Here is a 24,933-nt window from a genome sequence, read left to right as displayed (position 1 = left end):
TAAAATTGCTCTTTACTCTGAGGCTTCTATTGATTATCTTCTTACATTTTTCTTGTATGTGAACAGATGAAGGACCCAAAGAACTAGATTCATGAATAAGAATAAAATCCAACCTGAGAGCATTTATTACTTTTACTTTTTGTGTCAGGTCTATTTAATTGCATCTGGTTTATGTGTTATTATATAGTTATGTGCATTTTGGAATGTTTTGTATAATGTTTTTGTCCTACTTTTTATATTTTCTCGATAAACCTCTCTATGTTTTTTTGTAACGCTAACCTTATTTGCAAAGCAGAACTTTAGGTGTTCAACTTTTCATCTTATTATATCTGCTGTGCTTTGGTAAAGCACATTTTTAGTATTCCCCCTAGCCTTTTTTTGCTGCAGCTCTTGTTTTGTTGTTGTGCAGCTTTTGATTTTTATTTATATGTTTCTTCCCTGCTGTTGACCCGATGTTATAGAATGTTCTCCTCCAACAAAATACTGACAGTAGAAAAGAACATGAGTGAAAATACACCTGAAGATATTGCAGATCCATTTAGATCTCAGAATGATGTACCCCAGGAAAGTTACCTTTTGAGTCTGGTTTCCAAGCTATTTTACAATTTAGCCATGTGTTCTCTTTTTGACCAGTTAAGATACCTGTTAAAAACCTATTGGAACATTATAATTTGTACTACATTAAATTTAGCTTTTTTAGTACACACCAGGAAAAGGATCAAAGTTACATTTGTGCTCAAATAGAATAGTGGATAAATGTCAGAAGTCATATAACTTAAAAGAAAACACTTTGGTAAGCTGTGTATTACTGAGGAGGGTTTATTTATTGTCATATTGAATGTTGTTATTGTATACTTATGAATCATTTATGTATAATGTATTACTTTTTTATTTGTATACATTTATAATTTATATTATTTATGTATACTAATGTGTAATTTAACTGTGCATGTTTGCTGTACATATTTGCATTGTATTGTACAGTGGTTTACTTTTTCCAAAAGTTGAGAACCACAAGGCTGTGAATAAGTGATTAGGAGTCTAAGGCTTCTACAATTGTAAAACATAGTGCAAGCACAATATGAAAATATACTGCATTCAGTACCAGATCTGACACTATTTGGCGGTCTTAAGGCAGCCCCAGCACGGCTAAAAAAGAGTGAGCTCACTTATTCAGATTCCTGGAGAACAGGTCTACAACCAGAAAGTTGAGGACAAATGTAATAAGGAATATATCGGTATGTATCCTTAGCACAATTATTGTTGAAATGTCATATCCACCCTTCCCCAGTAAATCTTCCAAGTGTTCTACTTACCTGTCCATATTCTAAGAAGATCTTCACTGTGCTGCTGCTGGGTGCCCTATGATCTCCTCACTGAACATTTCCCTTCCCCAGGGTGCCTAGTTAGATGTTCCTGCCAGGTGACAGTGTGTCTATAGCCAGAAGTTTCTTTTCAGAACTGTAGATCTTTCTACATTTCCTCTATCTAGACAAAGGCAAACTCTCAACTACAAGCACCATATACATTTTGATAAGAACAGGGAGGAGATCCAGACTAAAAGCACAGCAATTAACAAACATCAAAAAACTTTCAGTGAGCATGCAGACACTCAGAATCAGATGAAGGTGGGAATCACAACATTTCAGAGTATAAACCCCATTGTTCAGTGAGATCCAAGTGAAGCGAGTCTCTTGGAATTTGAACTCTGTAACTTTAAAGTCACTTGAACTTTCGTTCTGCTTGTTTGACTCATCTCTAATGTCACTTATTGATAAATTTGGGTCTTTAGCTGAACTAACCATTACCAGGGATAAATCCACCCTGTTAACTCACTAACTCAAACCCTACCTAAATGCAAATGTTACAATAAAGAAGTAGATATGAATGCCTCCATATCACTACAGACCAGGGGTGAACTGACAACTCATTGGGCCCCCAGGCAATAGGGGATCATGGGACCCCTGTGTCCTTGCCCAAACTCAAAAAAGCCTATGAAAAAGGTACCAGGGGCATCTCATGGGGCCCCCTACTGAACCCGGGCCCTTGGGCAGTGCCCGAGTTTCCAAATGGTCAGTCCGCCCCTGCTACAGACCCTAAAAGATATTTAGAAATTAATCTTAATCTGCTATTTTCAACGTTTTAGTTAACATGTAAGGCCTAGTGTCAACTCCCCTTTACAGTCATAAGCAGGGGCAATCTTATTAAAATAGTTTGGATACCTCAACTTCTATACATCCTACATAACTAATCCATCTGGATCCCAGGTAAATTTTTTTTTTAAATAAATTCTCTTTTTAGAGATTGTTTTTCAGTATTGTTCTAATGCATGTTTATTTGTCCTTGTTTTGATTTGAATAAGGTTTTTTTGTATATTCAGTTTGTTATGGTAATTCTCACCAAAATAGCCTTTTCTTTGTGGGCAATAATGCATTAGGATTTTTGTAGGAAATCTGTTCAGTAGTTATAGCACTAATAGAACTTAAAACATTATTACTAAAACCTTAAAGATAATTCAAGGAGAATTTCAAGTTCCACAAACTAGTTTTTTCAAGTATCTCCATCTTTTATATGCATTATCAGCTTAGTCTAAACTTTTTTGTCTGAAGACACCCCTGTGTGAGCTGGCAACCCAAACATATACTAAAAGTGGCCTTATATCTACAATTTTGCAACATTATTCATCTCTATCTGTAATATGAAGGTTCACTAGCCTTCCAAAAAGTGAATGGAAGGAAGATTTGGGCACTCTGACTGATGATCAGTGGTCATTTAATCTTTCCTTATAATCTTGCCAGAATTGTGCACATTATTCACCTATATCTGTAATATAAAGGTTCACTAGCCTTCCAAAAAGTGAATGGAAGGAAGATTTGGGCACTTTGATTGATGATCAGTGGTCATTTAATCTTTCTTATAATCTGCTCAGAAATGTACACAATTTTTGTTATTACATAGTGTATATTTATCCCCACAGTGTCTCTGCCTTTATAGCCATAGACACAGCCCAAATTGTCCCAGATGCAGACAGACTCCAGACGAATTTCTCCATAAGCTGTATGAATGCACAATACTTTTTCTGTATTAACTGCTTCCCCTCCACCCTATAGCAGAACTACTACTGCTACAGGGCAGCAGGGCTGCGCAAAATCATGTATATATATGTGATTTTTCATCTCCAGGTAAGGGGCGAATGCATGCACGCGCACCGCTTTACCCGTGCCGCCATTGGTGGCTACATCTGTCAATCACCGGAGATTCTCCGCTGACACCCGGCAATCACTGAGGAACAGTGAGAGTAATCCAAAGCAGCTGGTCTCCCTAGTAAAACACACACAGCACATATTGTAAAACACAATACAGCACACAGTTAACCCATTGATCACCCTAGATGTTACCCCCTTCCTGCCCAGTACAGTGTCAGTGCTTTTTATTAGCACTGATCACTGTATTAGTGTCACTGGGATGTCAGTGGCAGTTAGTCAGTCCCCCCCCCCCTAGTGTCAGAATGCCTTCCACAGTCCCGCAGTCCCGCTATAAGTTGCTGATCACCACCATTACTAGTATAAAAATATTTTTTTTTAACATTCCAGTATATATACAGTATATCGCCATTTGTAGATGCTAAAACCAATGAATTTACATATATTGAGTTTTTTTTAGCAAAGATACCGTATTTGCCGGCGTATAAGACGACTGGGCGTATAAGACGACCCCCCTACTTTTCCTGCTAAAATTTAGTGTTTGAGCTATACTCGCCGTATAAGACTACCCCTCTTCCAATGCACACCAGTGGCAGGAATAGTGCCCCATCATTGGTATCAGTGGCAGGAATAGTGCCCCATCATTGGTATCAGTGGCAGGAATAATGCCCCATCATTGGTATCAGTGGGAGGAATAGTGTCCCATCATTGGTATCAGTGGGAGGAATAGTGCCCCATCATTGGTATTAGTGGGAGGAATAGTGCCCCATCATTGGTATCAGTGGGGGGAATAGCGCCCCATCATTGGTGTCAGTGGGAGGAATGGTGTCCCATCATTGGTGTCAGTGGGGGGTGGAATAGTGCCCCATCATTGGTGTCAGTGGGGGGGGAATAGTGCCCCATCGTTGATGTCAGTGGGGGGGAGGAATAGTGCCCCATCGTTGGTGTCAGTGGGGGGGAGGAATAGTGCCCCATCGTTGGTGTCAGTGGGGGGGAGGAATAGTGCCCCATCGTTGGTGTCAGTGGGGGGGAGGAATAGTGCCCCATCGTTGGTGTCAGTGGGAGGAATAGTGCCCCATCGTTGGTGTCAGTGGGAGGAATAGTGCCCCATCATTGGTATCAGTGGGAGGAATAGTGCTCCATCATTGGTATCAGTGACACCAATGATGGGGCACTATTCCTCCCACTGAGACTTGCTGACCCTGTTCTCGTATGGTGCTGCTGCAGCCAGCATATGTGGTTGCAGCAGCACCTCTACACTGACCACTTACCCGCTGGTCCTGCACTCGATTTTCGCGGGGCCGCTCGGCTCCACCCCCTCGCCGGTGATTGGCTGCCTGTGTGCCTTTCCTGAGCTACAGTTCTGGCGGCCAATCACTGGTGAGGAGGCGGAGCCGAGCAGCCGCACGAACATCCAGTGGCCGAACTGAAGGCGCAGCCGCGCTTCCTGGACCGGATCGTCGTGGGACCGGAACCAGGTAAGAAACAGCCGCTGCCCACCCCTGTACTTAGTGTCCCTTCCATTGGGGGAAGAGGGGGGCGGCGGCGGCAACGCGCCGCCCCCCTAAAAAGTGTCAGTATGCCGTATACCGGCGTATAAGACGACCCCCGACTTTTGAGAAGATTTTCAAGGGGTAAAAAGTCGTCTTATACGCCGGCAAATACGGTATGTTTTATAGCAAAAAGTTAAAAAATTGTTTTTTTTTTTCAAATTTGTCGGTCTTTTTTAATTTATAGCGCAAAAAATAAAAAACGCAGAGGAAAAATACCAGCAAAAGAAATCTCTATTTGTGGGGAAAAAAGGACATAAATTTCATTTTGGTGCAGCTTTGCATGACCACGCAATTGTCAGTTAAAGTTACGCAGCGCAGTACCTCAAAAAATGGCCGGCTCAGGAATGGGGGTAAATCCTCTGGAGGGCAAGTGGTTAAAAATAAATGAGAGATACCATTGATAAAAATAAAATTTTGATCCCAGGCTATGTATACTTTGTCTGTTAGATGACGAGGAGGTACCCAATGATATCAAGATATTTATTAATAGATCACTCTTCTTAGCACCAAAATGAGCAGATTAATGGTGTGTTTCTCCTTCCCCTGCATACAGGAAATTGTGGTGATACACTGCCTTGAGAAAACTTAGTTTACAAATATAGAGGTTGAGCCATGAATTTAAAAAAAAAAAAACTATAATAGTAACTGACTTGGCACACCTGGTCTGGCCCCCAGGTCCGTGATTGCCCAAAGGTTCCTCAGTGAGAATTTACAAATTATTATTTAAAATATAACCTAGAAAATGTTTGTATAATTTGTAATGAAAAACTGCATGATAAAAACTATCTGAGAAAAAAAAAAATGGGAAGCTCAATGGTTACATTAGAAACCTTTAAGCCTTGGAAACAAGTTACTTGCAGATAGAATAAACTGTATATAATTTGCTACAAGAAACTGCCAATGTCAAGTTTTATACAATAAACATCTTTCAGTTAAACAGTGTAAGACCCCTTTTCAGATGGAGCGGATCTGCCAGCATGATCTGCCCGCTTAGCAGGGGATCTCTCCGCTTATCCCCACTGAGCAAGCGGAAGACAGGTCTCTGTCTGCTCTGCTCTGCTGCTACAGAGCAGACACAGACACTACCCACTGATTTTAATGGGACGGTCAGATGGAAACGGACCGCCTGTCTATTTCTATTGGATTGTCATCCGATCTGGTCTGCTGGGTGGTTTTTGGCGTACAGGATCAGATGCTGGCAGGTGTCAGCGGACTATTGTCCGCTGACAACCTCCGGTCCATAGAGGTCTATGGATGGACCAATCCGCTCGTGTGAAATGAGCCTTAGTGTAATTCTACAGATTCTATATGTGATTCTGCAGTAATGTTTTCTGCACACAACATTAGCACTTGAAACTCAATGTTACATTTTTATCATTTTACAATGTTACTTTGGAATTGATTTTGCTTCCCACATGGAAAGTTTTTTTCAGTCATAAGTAACTGATGTTTGTTGTGTATCTGCTAAGTGCTCATTGCTCCACCCTGTAACACTACCATAAACATTGCAGTGTGCAAAAAGAATGTGTGATATTACAAGTTACCTGGGATGGGGATCTTGTTTTCTGGCTCATGTTTTGTTTCAGTTCGGCAAATGACGAACTACAGTAAATAGGGTTTACCCATGCACCAAAGTGAGCCGACAGTTGTCATTAATTAAATAGCGCTATTACTACCACCACTAAATTAAAACTTCCACCTGCGTGGGTCACAAGCATCTTTGGTTGCAAGAACGTAAGTGACCATCTGCCTCCTAGCAACCAAGGACACTGCGGCTTTTGGTGTCCTAATAAATGATTACATCATAGGTTGCTAGGACGCCTGTGGCTTCACAGTAATTTGTTGTAATGATACCCAACAACCAATGATTATGTTGAAAAAAAAGATGTGGGGTTCCCCCAAAAAATTCATATCAGGCCCTTATCCTAGATAGGGGTCTATGATTAATTTTAGGGGGGGACCCCATGCCAAAAAAATCGTGTGGGATTTTCTCAAATTCTATATTAATTCATTCAGTTCTGGTATAGATTTTAAGGAGGAACCTCATGGAAAAAGAAAAAAAGAGTGGGATCTCCCCAAAATCAGATACTTGTTTGAGCATGCATGCAGCCTGGCTGGCCAGAAAAGGAAGAGGATGGGTGTGTGAGCATGTGTTCACCTACATTCACCTGACAAATATACAGGTGAAATAAAATTGCTCCCTCTACTGAGTGCCACATGAATGGACAATAGCATTTTTCAAATGTATTGAAGGAAACCTCCCCTGAGAAAAGGATAAAAGCTGATTTTGCAAATGTTTCTTTCTCAAAATGCTAGTTTCCTGGTTGCTGTAGTGACTCTCCTTCTTAAACACTTTGTTTCTCTATCCCAGATCATGTATGGCGATATACAGTTAAGGTTTTCGGACTTTACTGCAACTTTTCTGATCTACGTGCTTGTGTTGGTGACTACTATGTGCTGTGTATAGTAGACGTGCGCGTTTCATTTTGTAACAAATCGATTTTCATCTGAAAATTTGATTTTCGGAGATTGGGATGTATGCGAACGTCTGAATGGACAATGACTGTAAACAAATCTGAGAAAAAGTTATATTGCTATAACAAATGCATTTGTTTAATTTCATAGGATATCAAATGATTTGGTAGTAGTTCGGGCCCATGGAAAAATTTATAAAATTTTGGAATTAGTTTGATAATTTGGGTTCAAGTAAATTTGTGATTTAAATTGAATTTGTAATTGTCACAGTCACAGGTTTGAAATTTGGGGCTGCTGAATTTTGCATTATTTATTCAGTTGTGGCCAAAATTATTGAGTCCTTACCAATAGTTTTGATATATGTATATCGGATCCACCTGAAAAACTGTATATAGCAATCTTCCAAAAAACTTAAACTTTTTTTAATCCACCTGGACCAACGAATATATGAAACAAATGCCGAATAACAAGAAATGCATCCCGAAAACAAATCGGTTCAATATAACAAATACAACTAATTGAAATTCTTCAATCAACAAATGTATACGAAACAAAACAAAGATTTCTGGTGTGCACATGTCTAGTGCATAGGAGGCTTGATAGCCAGGGAACTAGAACTTTCAGAAGGTGGACAGCATCGGCAGCTTCTCAATTTTTCAGAAAAGAATTACTTTGAGTTTTGCCAAGTCCCACTACTGACATTAGGCCAATGCTTTGGTAACCACCAACTTTAGTAAACTACTACACATCTGTTTTAAGAAACTGGTAAACATTACACTGCTGCCAGCATTTTTATACTGTAGAAAAAAATTATATTTTTTTTCAATATTTTAATAGTCATTATTTTTAAAATACTCAATATTACAATATCAGCCCAAAATCTCTCCTGCAAGAGAAAATGAATTGTCACACCAAAAATTACTGTATAATATCAACACCATTTGAAGTCTGACAATATCATAACGAATAGAAAAACAGAAAAGTACTCATCTGAAAAGTTTGGAACAATGTAACACTCATTAATAATTGGGAAGTTTTACCATTTACACAGACAAGTGGTAACAATTTGAGTGTCAAATGTAATATTTTCTGCATCTCATTTTAAGTTTCCAGGGAATACGTCTGTCAAAACAAAGAATAGATGTTGTCAGACTAACGCAGAGAGGCTTGACTGACAAAGTTTTCTTGAGTTATACGTGTATTCTATTCAGTGTCAAATTCAGCGTATTCCCATTGCCATCAAATGATGAAGTATATGAACAGGAAAAGGGAGTTTTATGGTAGTGACTCAATCCATTTTTTAATCAAAACACATTTTAAGCAGTTCGTGCGATACAGGTAGTAAACCAGAATTACATGATAATTAAGTGTAATTGTTTTTATCTGGTGTATTTAGGTTTGACATCAACCAAGGTAGGCTGCTTTGTTTGCGCAGAAAAGAGAATGGCTTGTTCCAGTTAATGGTATAGTACCACTGGACTGGCGTAAGGCCAACGTAGTGCCTATATTTAAAAAGGGGTCAAAGTATTTTCCAAGTAATTATAGACCTGTTAGTTTAACGTCTATAGTTGGGAATATTTTGGAGAGCTTAATAAAACTCATAGATGAGTTTTTACTACAAAAAAAACATTTTAAGTAACAGACAGCATGGATTCACAAAAGACTAAATTTGTCAAACAAATCTGATTTCTCTTTATGAGGAGATAAGTAAAATCTTAGACAAAGGAGTGGCTGTGGATGTAGTATACCTGGATTTTGCAAAAGTGTTTGAAATAGTTCCCCACACATGGCCAACTATGTAAGGTAAATTCTACAGGCTTGGAGAAATCAGTTTGTAAATGGATAGAAAACTGGCTGAAAGATCGTATTCAGAGAGTAGTGGTTAATGATTCATATTCTGAATGGTCTAGGGTTGTCAGTGGTGTACCCCAAGGTTCAGTGTTGGGACCGTTAATTTTTATTATAGGGTCTGGGAATAAAACTACCATTTCAGTCTTCGCAGACGACACCAAGCTCTGCAGTGGAATAACGTCCTTACAAGATGTCTCCAACATACAAGTCGACCTCAATGCACTGTTTAATTGGGCAACTATGTGGCAAATGAGGTTTAATGTTGAAAAATGTAAAGTTATCCACTTGGGAGCTAAGAATATGCATGCATCATACATACTAGGGGGAGTACAACTGGGGGAATCAATGGTGGAGAAGGATCTGAGGGTTCTGGTAGATCATAGGCTTTATAATGGCATTCAATGCCAAGCTGCAGTTTCTAGAGTGAGCAAAATACATTTCTTGTATTAAGAGATATATAGAATCCAGAGAGAGAGATATCATATTACCCCGGTACAAATCATTAGTAAGACCTCATCTGGAATACACTGTTCAGTTTTGGGCACCAATTCACAAAAAGGATATCAGGGAACTGGAGAAAGCGCAGAGAGAGGCAACCAAACTGGTAAAGGCATGCAAGAGCTTAGCTATGAGAAAATTTTTAGCTGAACTGAATTTATTCTCTCTTGAGAAAAGGAGATTAAGGGGGGATATGATCAACATGTATAAAAACATCAGTGGTTCATATAGTAAACTCGGTGTAGAGTTATTCATCTTAAGCTCATCACAGAGGACAAGGGGGTATGCTTTACAGCTAGAGAAAAAGAGATTTAATCTCCAAATACAGAAAGGCTTCTTCACAGTAAGAGCTGTGAAAATTTAGAATAGACTCCCTGAAGAGCTGGTTCTGACCAGCTCAGTGGATTCTTTCCTAAATGCACATAATAGGTCAGGTGCAATGCTTTGGCCAATCACAGTGCATAATGATATCACACTTGTGACATCATCACAGTATTTAAGAACTGTCAGCCTGGCACAGCTGTCAGATGGCAGGAGCCAGCATCGAGAGCAGACTTTTTTTTTTTTTTAACGGGTTGGCGGTGGCAGTAGGCATTGTGATTGACAAATCTACTTTCAGGAACATTTTTTAAATTTTTGTTTTTAAAAAAGGACTTGTCAAAGACTGTCTACTGTAATTTTTAGAATACACTTTTTTGTGAATGAGTAGAGTCACCATTGCTGACCTTCTTTTGAAAATAATAATTCCATTTTTTCCTGCTGGGTCAGGCGTCAGTCAGTGACTGGGAATAATTTTACAAAATAGGAGTTCTGACTTCACCCTTACCTTTCTGATATGCATTCCTGTTCCAGGCCAGTGTTTTAAAGCACTGAAAGTAGAACTACAGGCAGAAATTTTTTTTTCATCTTGGATAGAGCAAAGGAGAGTTATAACCCCTATCAGATTTTTTTTTTTTCGATATCTGTGTCCTATTGCATAGATCCCCCTTCACTTCCTTTCCTTTCCCAATGAGAGTAAATTTCTGAAAATTAAGAGAATTCCTTGGGGACCCTCAGGTCACGAGAACAAGTGTCCCCATTGGAAGATTTCCCCTCTATTACGTTTCTGGGGACAATCCAAAATTTTGGGTTTTCTTTTACTTGAAATTTTTGTGATAATGGTAAACAGGACAAATAGAGAGGGTGATTCTCCCTAACGGGGGCACAGACAGCAGTAAAAACTGACAGGAGTTCTAACCCCTCTCTTCTCTATCGAAAACCAAAAAAAAATGTTTTGCCTTTAGATATACTTTATAACTATAAGTTAGAAACAGTTAGGCTACTAATATTTTCATAAGCAGTTCAGCAAGGACTTTGAATTTCTCTTTGTACAGATATCCTTTAAACATACAGTTTTAATAATATTGCTTACACACTATATTATGCCTTCTTTCATTAGTATTTATTATATATCTATCAGTATCTATTATATAACAGATGGCTCATGCACAAGCCTAATAGCAGCATAACCTTGTCAGGGGACAGGATGTCAATATGGGGTCAAGCCCTAGAGACCATTTCAAAAAAGAGAGGCCTGGGAACTGTCCCAGTGGAAATGGCCATTGTAACCAACCTCTTGCTAGATTCCTGAATTCCATATATATATTTATATATATATATACATATATATATATATATATACACTAAGTATCTGCTGTTCAGCCTACAATGGAAATGCTCTGAGAGATTTCCATACTAGGTGATCAAAGCCAGCCCCTGGTAACCGACAATGAGATGATTCATTTTCTGAACAGTTTCCCTTTACCTAGTGAAATAAAAAGAAGAATTATACTATATAAGTTAGTAGGAAGTAGAAAAATGTTTTTGCACAATAGAAAGAACAAAATAAGGAAAAGAAAAAAAACATTGCACACCTGAACCTACCCTAGTACAGATGTGCCTCAGACTAAGGCTTTCACATGCACATATCTTTACTAGGGTTGGTTCAGGTGTGTGGCAGTTTCTTTCTTTAGTGTTCATCTCTCACAGAAAAAAATAATCAAATACAGAATACAGATACATTAAGTACAATGATCAAAACACAACTCATTACAACAGATATATGTGATCCAAAATAATTATTTTAACATTTAATGTAAAGCAGTTTTATGCCAAGTGTTTCCATTTTTTAATTATTTTAAATTCCCATACTAAATGCTAAATATGCATAGTCTAAACAAAGTAACAAATGATTTACAGTGTGTTGTGTCCTTGGCTGCTGCTGGAATACTTCTGGCATTTCAATTGAAAAAGAATACAGGGAACCACCAATTATACATTTGTCATAGGATGCACACAGTTGACAAATGTGATAGCACTCACACACAGTAGTTATATACAGTAGTTAGCCAAAATGAAAAAAAGATAAGTTCATTAAGTTCAGTCGACATATTTTAAAGGAAACCTGAACTGAGATGTAGGTGAACATTGCCAATCTCTCCTTCAGAAAATTATGGATGGTTGTTATATGGATCAATTGATTTTAACACTTTTTGGGTCACTTTCTGTGTACTCTTTCCAAAACAGAGACTTTCCGCTAAACCATGAGATAGGCATGCAACTAGAATTGTCAGGACTAATTCAGCAATAGCAGAACAATGCATAAAGTACAGTAATCTAGCAGTTAGGAAGCAATCATAATTTGCTCACAGCAGCAGTGAGAACTCAGCGATCAGCGGTCATGTGATTGCTGAATTCTCATACTTAGAGCAGGTGGGGGACAGATGTAGCAAGGCTATAGATCCACCTAGGCAATTAAATGTACAGCAAAAAGCCAATACTGTACGTAGAGGCCAATTGACATCTGGTTATGAGGAGTATATGCTATCACATACTCCTCATAACCAGATGTCAATTCACGTAGGCAAGTATGGTTTTGAAAAAAAAAGACCATCCAATACTTCTCTTTTAACAAGCAGTAAAAGAGCTTTAAAACAACCCATATTCACCTCTATAGCTGCTTGTGAAGTAATTAATTCTAAAAGATCTTTAAAGATCACAACAAAAACCCTGAGGAAGGGATTAGTCAATTTCTAACAGCTTAGAATCTCCTGTTTTATATTAACATTAGAAGGCTAGCAGGCTGCCAAGACACTGCTCTTCTTAGAAAAAAGCTGAGATTTTAGTGCTTTTGTCAACTTTGAAATTTAATTTCTCTCCAATGCCCATAGCTACAATTGTTATGGGGGCTTTTACTGCTTGTTTAAATTATGTAAGACCAATGCTAATAATTATCATCTGTATCATAATAATATAAAAGAAAAGATTAATGAAGTATAATTTATTAAGAGAATTGACCAAAATAAGGGATAGTAAAATGCCTGCAAGAATACCATTCAGAAAAAAGGAATTTAATTTATGGCATATTGAGTCACATCCAAGATTGTTTCTTCCTTTGTAAAATGAATAATGTGCCCTTGCTGGAGAACTATTTTATTAACCTCTGTATCTGAATGAAGGAGTCACTAGGTTTTTAAAGTGCTAGTTAACATTTGTTTGTTTTAGTTATAAATTTTGATACACAGCTAGAAACTTATTTTTTCATTGCACTCCACTCTCTTAAATATCAATGAGTGACATTAATACAAATATACGAGTTACTGTATATATATATATGTGTGTGTGTGTATTTTACATTTTTTTCATCCTCTGTTACATCTCAGTGCTACTGAATTCCTGCAGACATGTTCTGTCTATATGTAGGCATTCCAGTGATGGCTAATGGCATTTACCAGGGTGGAATTGATGGTGGTTACAATTGTAGAGCAGGCCTACAAAAGTCTTTTACATAGTCTTTTTATAGGCTTTTTGAGTGTGGGCAAGGACACAGGGGCCCCATGCTCCCCTGTTGCCCGGGGGCCCCATGAGTTGTCAGTCCGACCCTGGATAGGGAACTATCATTTTGCATAGGAATTATCCCATTTCTTGGTAAATGTGGTAAAAATTTACTTTAAAAAGAAAACCCAATTACATGCAAAGAAGATTTTTTAAAAAAACGTATTTTGCTTGCAACTGATTGAAAGATGGAAGTCAGTGGAGCTCCATTTATTCACTAAGGTACAGGAAATTGTGTTGCAATGTGAAAATTCCTGTGCAAAGTAAACAGTCTATTTGTCTTTAGTAAATCAACCTCTCCTTTAGAGGTCCATGTAATATGGTGGCAACATGCTTTTTATATCACAGATTGTTATAAAAAAGCAAATATATAATTGCTACACATGCCATTTTTATATAATGTTATTTGCAAAGCATCGTTACACTTTTACTATGTTTTTTCTGTGGATGAATAAAGAGTATTCCTGCTAAACTTTGTCTTGTCATCCCAAGCTGGTGCTTGAAAGATCTTTGGTCTGCCCGTATGTACAGCCTTGATTTCCAAAAATGTATTTTAATATAGGCATAATAGTTAAAAAGGACATAGTCTGCAAACTGTGTCCTTTTTACCATTGTAACTACTAAGCCCATTTTATAATAAAGTGTTGCCAAATAAAGTATAATAAAGTTGCTTTTTCTTGCATCCACCACAACTGTAATGTTTGTAGACAGGATTCCTGAACTCATAGCTACCCTGCTCTTGTAATTTGCCCAGTGTTTTTCTCTTTATTACATGCAGTCTTTTAGATGTAATACAGTATCCCAGCGACACACACTAGTTACTGACATAAGCTGTTTCACATGGTTCATGTCCAGAATCCTTGCAACATACACAGTTCAATGGTGGAGAATTGTATGTATGTATGTATGTATATATATATATATATATATATATATATATATACAAACCTGAAGTTTGATTTAATTTTTTTAAAATATTTGGAAGTCATTGTGTGTTTTCCAGAACAGAAAGGAGGGAATTGTCTTTGTTTGCTAAGGCCTAATTCACACGGGTGATGACTATTTAGTATGAACGGGCCGTCTTTTGCGGCATCTGTAACTTCCAGGTGCTGTGTTCAGGCAGCCCATTGGAGTCTATTAGGAAGCGTGACTACACAGACACAGCCTCTCATCCTAATGTGACAAGCATGCAGGTGCGGGTGAGCAGCCCCAAATGCACACTATCTGCATTCAGGGGGGCTCCCCCACTCCTACATGACTGTCACACAAGAATGAGTGGCTGTGCCTGTGCAGCTCCATGCCTTAAAGCAGAGCTCCAAACAAAAGGGGAATCTCCTCTTGTTTGCACCTTCCCCCCCCCTCCACTGCCACATTTGGCATTTTTTGTGTGTGAGGAGGGGGGAGCAGGAACCTGGTTTTGACAGGTATGCATTCCCACTTCCGGCTCACTTCGATGCAGTGAACTGAGCTTGAAGTTTAATCCCCCCCGCAGTCTTCTGGGACACTTCACAGGTATCAGAAGACCATTCACAAGGTGCAGCGTGACTCATGCATGTGCAATATGACACCAGCTGTGAAGCCACAAGGCTTCACTTTTGTTTCCCTTACTTGCTAGGCTGGCGCTGGGAGCCAGTGGTGTATTTATCTCTTGTGCTGCCTTGGGCAACACTAAAATCGGGTGCCCCACACCAGGCCCCCCCCTCGAACACCACCTTCTGACACCGCCACCCACCACCACCCCACTACCAACACCACCCATGCCTCCCCCACCCAATTCAATAACTCACCATAATGAAAGAAGCAGCTGGCCACCCTCCAGAAGTGGGCTGCCTCCTGGAAGAGCATGGCGGAGCTCAGGCAGAACCTTACTAGGTACCCATCCATGGCGCAGCCCCTGGGAGCACATTTTAGCCTCAACAGCTTGGAAGAACAGCAGTAGCTAGCAGATGACCAGCATCCAGAGGAGGACAGGTGGAGGGTTGTCAGGCTCTCTCATGGCAGAGTCAGGAGAAGGACCAGGAAGAGGCAGAAGAGAGGAGGAGGGACCACAACTCTTTCAGTACTCTGCTGAGGAATGAGAAGTGTACGGACACAAGTGGTCTGTACCTACTGGAGGCAATGAGTATTGTACAGTGCCCTGGACTGGGACAACGACTACACTAACATGAGGAGGGAGACAGAACTGTGTCAGGCAGCTCAGGCAGTGCCTCACCATGTCCCTGTCCCAGCTACTTGTGTCACCTCTTCTGGGAGGTGGCACCGCCCCCTGAAAATTGCTGCCCCATGCAAACACCTTGTTTGCCTCATGGTAAATATGCCATCTGGAATCCGGAGGCTAGTGAAGAACTAGCCCAGAGGAACTTGCTGGACCCCTGGACAGGTAAGTGTCCTTATATTAAAAGTCAGCAGCTACAGTATGTGTAGCTGCTGATTTTTATTTTTTTGGGGAAACCTGGAGCTCCTCTTTAATAGATGTCAATAGGGTGCCTACACACAGCATCTGAAAGTTACAGACACTAGCCCATTCATGATAAGCAGCATCATCTCCTGTGTGAACAAAACCTAAATGGAAATGAAATTATTTGTTGGTGGTGAATGCTTGTGAACAGAAGAACTTCAACAAACAATTATATATCACTCAACAACTTACCCTGACACCCAATTTTATATTGACAACAAAGTAGTGACTGCTAGGACCCAACAGAGATATAGTGCAAAATCTCCTGTAAAAATCTTTATAAACGTTTCTCTAAGTAAATGTACAGGCTTTTTAACTAAATATTTGATGCAGTAACTTTTATTTTAAGAGTGTATCTAAAAAGCCATTTTTTCCATAGCATGTGGTAGGGTTGTTATTGCTGTTTGTTTCACGCTCTCTGTTTGTCCTGGTGGCCACTGTCATTGGAGTTAAATTATCCTCTGGAATCAGAGAATAATTCTTCAAATGGGTACTCTTGATCCATGGACAACTGTGTAAGAGCAAATTTCCCTCACTCTGGAGAGAATCCTGTTTTGTATCCTACACAGGAACTGAAACAAAATCCCCCCCAGTGTGATACAGACAGCACAGATGAAAAACTTGATGTGGGTTTGAACCACCCATTACTCTATCCAAAACTAAAATAAATGTTCTGGCTTGAGATATGTCACTTTTTAGAAAAAATGCTTTCACTAAGACATTACTTCCACCAGTGATATGTTATTTGAAGGGTTACATCTGAATGGAGGCTTTAGAAAAATAACTCAATTGCTTAGTAAGAACGAATTGATAAATAAAGCACTTAGAGCAGCAAATGGTAGCTTACTTGATATAGTAATCTTCGGGTGCAGCTGCTGACATCACCAAAAGACTGCACAGTAAATATAGTGATACAGTAAGCTGTCAGAGACTGTAGACATACAGTATGACAGTAAACAGTCAGAGACTGCAGACATGCTGCAGGAGATGGTTAGAGACTAGCAACAAACACAGTCAAGATATACACTGCTCAAAAAAATGTAAAGGAACACTTTGAAAACACATCAGATCTTAATGGGGAAAAATCTCATGCTGGATATCTATACTGATATGGGCTGGGTAATGTGTTGGAACATAAGGATGCCCCATTGTTTGATGGAAATGAAAATTGTAAACCTACAGAGGGCTGAGGTGTCCTTTTATCATGCAGCGGTAAATGACCTCTGCTCAGTTCTCCAGTATTCTCGGAGAATACAGTTCTCCTATGAATGCCTTTTTATGAAGCGGTGTAGATCACTTCTCTGAATGAAGGGAGAAGCGATCTACCAATGCTTTCAATGCTGGAAAACGGCTGCTTTTACTCTAATCTCGCGAGATTACAGTAAGAGATCAGTTAAACACCGTTTATTAAGCAGTGGTAAATTGTTGCTGCTTCGTTTGCGGTTCCTACGATTCTCCAGCTCTGAGCTGGAGAATCTGGAGGGAGAACACAGATCACCAATGAAGGGCTGAGATCGCTCCTTCATATACTGGCCATCTGTGTGGTGAGATGATCAGTGGAGAACATGTTCTCCACTGACCATCTCTGTTTCCTAAACCACTAATGATCGGAGATCAGCAACCATCCTCAGGATCGCCGTTGATCTCTGTTTCATAAAAGGACACCTGAATTCAAAGACACCCAAAAATCAAAGTGAAAAAATTATGTAGCAGGCTAGTCCATTTTTCTAAATATATATATATATATATATATATATATATATAAAGTGCTAATATACTAAATAACACTAATAAATAAATAAATAAATACTACTGTCCAAAAATTATATTGTCCACAATAAAAAATAAAATCAAATAAAATAAACAGAATAAACAAAAATCCTCCAGAAACACAGTCCGTAAAAAGGCTTCCAGCCGAATGTAGATCCAGTGATTATGGAGATCGAACCTCAAAAAAAGAGAGAACTCACATAGTGTGATACCATAAAAACGCATAAGAAATATCAACATCACTGCAAAACGCATGTGAATCACACTAAACCACACGTGGTGACTCATGCAGGTGAGTATAATGTGAGCTGTGCAAACCGCTTTAAACACTCTCATGCAGTGTGCAAACCATGTAAACACGTGTCCACTTCTAAGTGTAAGGATAAAACACCCTTACCAGAACATGGATATATATAAAGGGTACCCTTTATGAATAAGTCGGGTGACGAAACAAGTGACGTCAAGACGTATTGAGCAACCGGAAGTTGCCGGTTTTTGCGGACTGTCATTCTGGAGGATTTTTGTTTATTCTGTTTATTTTATTTTTTATTGTGGACAATATAATTTTTGGACAGTAGTATTTATTTATTTATTTATTAGTGTTTTTTAGTATATTAGCACTTTATATATATATATATATATATATATTTGGATGATACACTTTTTGGGGTGAAAAGTGTTTAGGTGAAATTGGGGAATTATTTAAAGGGTACACCGTTCATTTTTTGTTGGTCCATTTTTCTGAAATTTCATTGCAGCGACTCAAAATGATACTCAGTAGTTTGTATGGCCCCCTTGTGCTTTTATGCATGCCTGACAATGTCGGGGCATGCTCCTAATGAGACGATAGATGGTGTCCTGGGGTATTTCTTCCCAGATCTGGACAAGGACATCACTGAGCTGGACAGTCTGAGGTACAACCTGGCGTCATCGGATGGACCAAAACATGATATCCCAGAGGTGCTCTAATGGATTTAGGTCAGGCAAGCGTGGGGGCCATTCAAAGGTATCAATTCCTTCATCCTCCAGGAACTGCCTTCATACTCTCGCCAGATGAGGCCAGGCATTGTAGTGCACCAGGAGGAACCCAGGACCCACTGCACCAGCATAAGGTCTGACAATGAGTCCAAGGTTTCATCCTGATACCGAATGGCAGTCAGGGTGCCATTGTCTAGCCTGTAGAGGTCTGTGCGTCCCTCCATGGATATGCCTCCCTAGACCATCACTGACCCACCACCAAAACGGTCATACTGAATGATGTTACAGGTCTCCATGACCTTCTCATGTCTGTCACATGTGCTCAGGGTGAGCCTGCTCTCATCTGTGAAAAGCACAGGGTGCCAGTGGCGGACCTGCTAATTCTGATGTTCATTGGCAAATGCCAATCGAGCTCTATGGTGTCGGGCAGTGAACACAGGGCCCACCCATTAGAGGATGTTGAGCCCTCAGGCCACCCTCATGAAGTCTGTTTCTGATTGTTTGCTCAGAGACATTAAAACCAGTGGCCTGCTGGAGGTTTTTTTATGGCTCTGGCAGAGCTCATCCTGTTCCTCCTTGCACAAAGGAGCAGATACCAGTCCTGCTGATGGGTTAAGGACCTTCTACGGCCCTGCCCAGCTCTCCTAGAGTAATTGCCTGTCTGTGCTGGGACTGTGCTGGGAGACACAGCAAACCTTCTGGGAATGGCACATATTGATGTGCCATCCTGGAGGAGTTGCACTGCCTGTGCAACCTCTGTTGGGTCAAGGTAACACGTCATGCTACCAATAGTGACACTGACCCTAGCCATATGCAAAACTAATGAAAAACAGTCAGAAAAGATGAGTAAGTTAAAACATGTCAGTGTCCTCCACCTGTAAATCCATTCCTGTTTTGGGGGTTGTCTCATTGTTGCCCATCTAGTGCACCTTTTTTTAATTTCATTTACACCAAAGCAGCTGAAACTGATTAATAATCCCCTCTACTACTTAAATGACCAGATCAATATCCCAGGAGTTTAATTGACTTGATGCTATACTCTGATTAAAAAGTGTTCCTTTAATTTTTTTGAGCAGTGTATTTGGAAATCATGAAGCCCTAGGTAAACCTGCACAATGATCCTCATCCCCCCACACCCTCATTTTTATAAGCACCACCCTATGTTGCGATTATTTTGCTATAGGTTATTGCTAGAATGTTGTTACGGGCAGCCTGAGACCTTCTTTATATGCTAAATATTATGGCAGTGCATGCTGTACCCTAACTGATTGGAAATAGCTGTAGGCCTTTATTACTGCATAAAAATGTCCAAATACCTGTTTATGTAGAATATAAATTCATTAATTAATGCAAAAACAGCTCTGTTACTATGATTCAAACCACAATATGTACCCAAACTATCAAATATGAGCAATCATCCCTTCCTCAATGAAGAGATTACCCAGGGAGCTCAGTGAGCTGTTGACTGATGACTTACATCCCTTGTCCCACTACAACACCATTTACTGTTCATGGGCAAGCTCCAAAAGATTCCTTTGTGCCATGTAGGCACTTCCTATCAATCTTCACACATAGCAGATGATGTTGAGAACTATCAGTGCAGGTACTGTATGTAAAGGGGGTATGAAACCATACGCCTCTGTTCTTAGTTTACCTGTGCGGGCCACTAACCAAAAAAAAAGGATAGATAATTGTAATGTTTCTTAAACTATAACAAGCCTATCAAATTCCCCAGCATTTTCCTCCCCCTAAATTCTCTTGATGAATGTAAGCACAAGTGTCCAGAAGTAGAAAAAAGAGCAAAGCACAATGGAACAGGAAAAAATTATACAATATGTACATTTTAAGATTGGTACATTCAACTCTAAGCTTGTGGCTCTAGACATTGTCCCATATGTGTCATTATGGAAAATACAGCTCTGTTGACAGTGCTGATGTCAGTGGCATGACTGTAATTTACATGTGAGTAATTGAGAGGGAAGTGAATGTTAATGCAATTAGTCTTCTGTTAATCATCCTAAAGTGAGTGGTCTGCAAGGTAGAGTGACTGAAGATCTAATGAATCAAGTGGTGGAGCACTGATGCAATCTAACCAGTAATGGCGATGAAGCTGTCCTCTCAGCCTATTTAGGGAATCTAAGAAAATTCCACAATCTGTAAACTGCTCCATGGATTGGTTAACCGTTTCCCAACCGCCCTATAGCAGAAATACTGCTACAGGGCAGCATGGGTGCGAAAAATCACGTATATATACATGATTTTGCATTTCCGGGTAGGAGGCGTGCACCCTACCCGCACCGCCATTTACCGCAGCGGCTGTGAATCACCTGGTCCCGGCTGGTGATTACTCGCCGGCGCCCAGTGATTAAAACAGTCCTCCTCCCTGTCAGCTCATGCACACTATGCAAAGCAGTGTACTTACAGTGAAGCACATGGACACAGTACATAGTAAAACAGCGCACAGCACACAGTTAACCCTTTGATCGCCCCTCATGTTAACCCCTTCCTGCCCAGTGCCATTAGTACAGTGTCAGTGCTTTTTTTTAGCACTGATCACTGTATTGGTGTCACTGGGGTCGTCAGTGACACCAGGTCAGTTCCCCCCAGTGTCAGAATGCCGGCCGCAGTCCTTCAGTCCTGCAGTCCTGCAGTCCCGCAGTCCCGCTATAAGTCGCTGATCACCACCATTACTAGTAAAAAATTTAAAAATAAAAAAAATTCCAGTATGTACTGTATACCGTTGTTTGTATGCTATAACTTTCACGGAAACCAATTAATTTAACCGTATTGGGATTTTTTTTTAGCAAAGACATGTAGTAGAATACATTTTGGCATAAATTTATGACGAAATTTGATTTTTTAACTTTTTTTACTGGACATGTTTAATAGCAAAAAGTCAAAAATATTGTTTTTTTCTCAAAATTGTCGGTCTTTATTTTATAGCTCAAAAAATAAAAACCACACAGGTGATCAAATACCACCAAAGCTCAATTTGTGGGAAAAAAGGACGTAAATTTATTTTGCATGACCGTGCAATTGTCAGTTAAAGTACGCAGCATCGTAACTCAAACAATGGCCTGGGAGGGAGCGTAAATCCTCTGGAGGGCAATTGGTTAAAAGAAAGGCACGTATTTACAACAAAAACATAAAAAAACAAGAGATGGTAGATTAAACCTTTTTATGATTACTTTTTTTAAGACTAAAGAAGGTGGCAGCCCCAAGCTGAGAGAGGGCTGAATTCTAAATGGAGAGTAAGGGTTTGTCTTATGGCCTTGTGCACAATGGACATTTTTTCAACTGCTCCGAGGTGCAGCTCTGCATAGAAATATGTGTGAGATTTCGACTGAAATTTAAGATATATCAAAGGTCAATTAAGTTTCTTCTATGATTTGATATTTTCATTTCAACTGGCTGAATTAAGGAAAGCCTGAGATCAGAGAAATGTGTGGGCTGCCATTGGTGACTTCTGAAAATGCTAGCTGTCTGGCTATGTCTGTCTTCAATAGTTACTGGACCACTGTCTAAGACCAGATATGCAGAAAGAAAAGTGAAGTGTGTCTATAAATGAGGTTGTAGTGAAACCATAGGAAAGTAAGAGTGCCAGGTAAATATTATTGTTATAAGGAGGGGAAGATAATGGCTTCCATGTCTTTCTCAACACGTGCTTCGTTTTTGTGATCACTTTAAAAAACAAAAGTATATATTTTTTTATATGTACAATATACACACGTTTTGCCTTTCTTTTCTTTTTTTTTTAAACCGAATGGGTTGTTTTACAAGGTGAGGGTTTACATATACATTTAAGCCACATTTAAATAAGAGTTTGTGTGCGCTCAGGGGTGAATGCTCAAAAGAATCAATAGATTCTTGCTGGTGGTTGCAAATCCTGTTGTACATACTGTGTGTGAATAGCTTCAGGTGTCAAATTTGTACTGTAGCCCTTGCTGTGTGCATGTAACCCCTCACCCAAGAGGTTACATGCAAATACCAACCCTCAGCTCAGCTCAGCTTGTGTGTCCAGAGTCAGCAGTTCTGCCGCAGGTAATTGGCCAGTTTGTAAGCAGTCATAGCACAGGGTGTAGCTGCGTCCATGGGTGGCATTAAGCTACCTCTACATGCAGAAAACTATCTACATATGAACTTTCATGTGAATGTAGCCTAAGTCAAAATGGACTGTAGGGCCCAGAAAGCCTGTGTAGATTATACTGATATAACCAACCTGGCCCTTGTTATTGGTTGATACATTTTCACTGTGGAGATCTGCAGCTCAGTTAGTGAAAATAAAACACTGAAAAATACCACTACCACAAAGGTTCCTATACTTGTAATAATTTAGTTTAGCAGAGAAATCCCTGAATTTAATGCTTCCCTTACAGATATGTACTTCCTAAAGTTGGCCATAGATGGTTCAAATCTCGGGTCAATTCAACACGGACTGGCTAAGATTCAAACCATCTATCGGCAGGCTGATTGTACCCAATTTAATTATTTAATTGTTGTATGACTTGGTACAACCAGCATGTTGGATTCTTGCATATGATGTTTTTTCCAGGGGCTACAGCGTCTAGCAACAATAACTGTGTACTCCTGACAGGGACAGCTCTGCACCTCCCCACCAGGAGAACACAAATTCCTTTATCAACATTGACAGTTTGGTTACAGAAAAAAAATTGAATCATCTATGGTCTGCTTTATAGTGTTCACCACTCCTTCTAGAATTATCATATTTAACTGTAAACTTGCTGGGTAACCACTCCTAGCAGACCCTAGAATTACACTCCTTCAAGGAAAACATCCTGGATCTCTGCATCTATTGTTGTAAATTCAAGATAAGATTATTCAAATTGTGATCTTTTTAACTAAAACATCTGGTCTCCAGCCTGCACCTGGTGATACTTTTGAGGTTTTTTGAGGGGTCTATTTAGAAGCACAGAAAATTGACTCTTTTGAGTTTGAGATAAAGTCCAGATTCAAAAGAAGAAGATAGTTAAGTATCCAGTTTTTGCAAAGGAAATGCTGATTCCATACTAACAATTCAGGTTTTTGAATGTAACATTTTAATGATGAAATGTGTGAGGTTAAAAATGCAGTTTAAATAACTCATGCAACTTAGTGATTGTGTCTTTTTTACTTAATATCTCATCCTTAAATTTAACCTGTCTGTAGAGTCTACCTTTAGAGCACGGGTGTCAAATTGGAGGCCCTCCAGCTGTTGCCAAACTACAAGTCCCATGAGGCATTGCAAGATTAACAGTTACACGCATGACTCCCAAAGGCAGAGGCACGATGGGACTTGTAGTTTTGCAACAGCTGGAGGGCCCCCAGTTTGACATCCCTGCTTTAGAGTAACAACTGTGGGTTTGGAAGGTGCCAGGTAAAAACAGTAGGTACTGCTCTGTTAATGCATCTGGTAATGAAAATGAGTGTATGACAGATGTAATCTAGCCTCATAACTACCTAATATAAAACTGTTGAACTTTAAAATATTGATGACTAGGACCCACCACTATGTATTAAATATCACACTAACATTTACATATATTTTTGCATTTATGGCTTGTGCATATTACAGCCAACCATATGGTGACATTTCTCCTTATTATTGATATCCTCCTGTTCTTTCATTGTACACATTAGAAAATGATTATCGTATTTCACAGGTGCTTGCTTTGTGCACTTATCATCATTAACAATAAAACACACTTATTTTTAAGTTCCACATCCATTTTATGTGGGTTTTACAGGTAATAAAAAAAACCCTTGACATAAGATAAGACTCCATACCAATATAACATCAAACTTTTCACTTCAGTGGGTGAACACTTTGACATTACAGACTGGACGGTGAATATTTTATACTTCTGGTTTAAATGACAAAAACTAAATGGAAAGCAGAAAAGTTGAAGTATAAACATAATAAAACCCACAGAGCATGAGACAAGGACAAGCCATAATTTTTATAAAATGCCAGATACAGCTGTTAAGCTATCCTCTACGAGAGCAGAAGGACGCGTCTGCAGAAGCATAAAAATCATATTAACAGTTCCAGACACAGCCAAGATTTTCCTCTTAAATTATCGGCCTTACAGTTTTTATGCAGAAAGGTCTTCAAATGAGCCAACAAAAGGTTGCTTGCTGTTCATTTGCTCGCATTGTTTTTCCTCCTCAACAAGTTGTTTGTGTAAAGTATAATTTTCGAGAATTAAGTATAGACAAGCTTCAGGAGTTAAATAATAGGTTTCTGAATTTTTCTGACATGTTAAAATGGTTTCTG

The sequence above is a fragment of the Staurois parvus genome, unplaced genomic scaffold (genome assembly GCF_062004578.1).
Source record: "Staurois parvus isolate SC_StPar_1 unplaced genomic scaffold, SC_StPar_1.0 ptg000025l, whole genome shotgun sequence".
NCBI lineage: Eukaryota > Metazoa > Chordata > Amphibia > Anura > Ranidae > Staurois > Staurois parvus.
Note: the sequence above shows the minus strand (reverse complement) of the source record.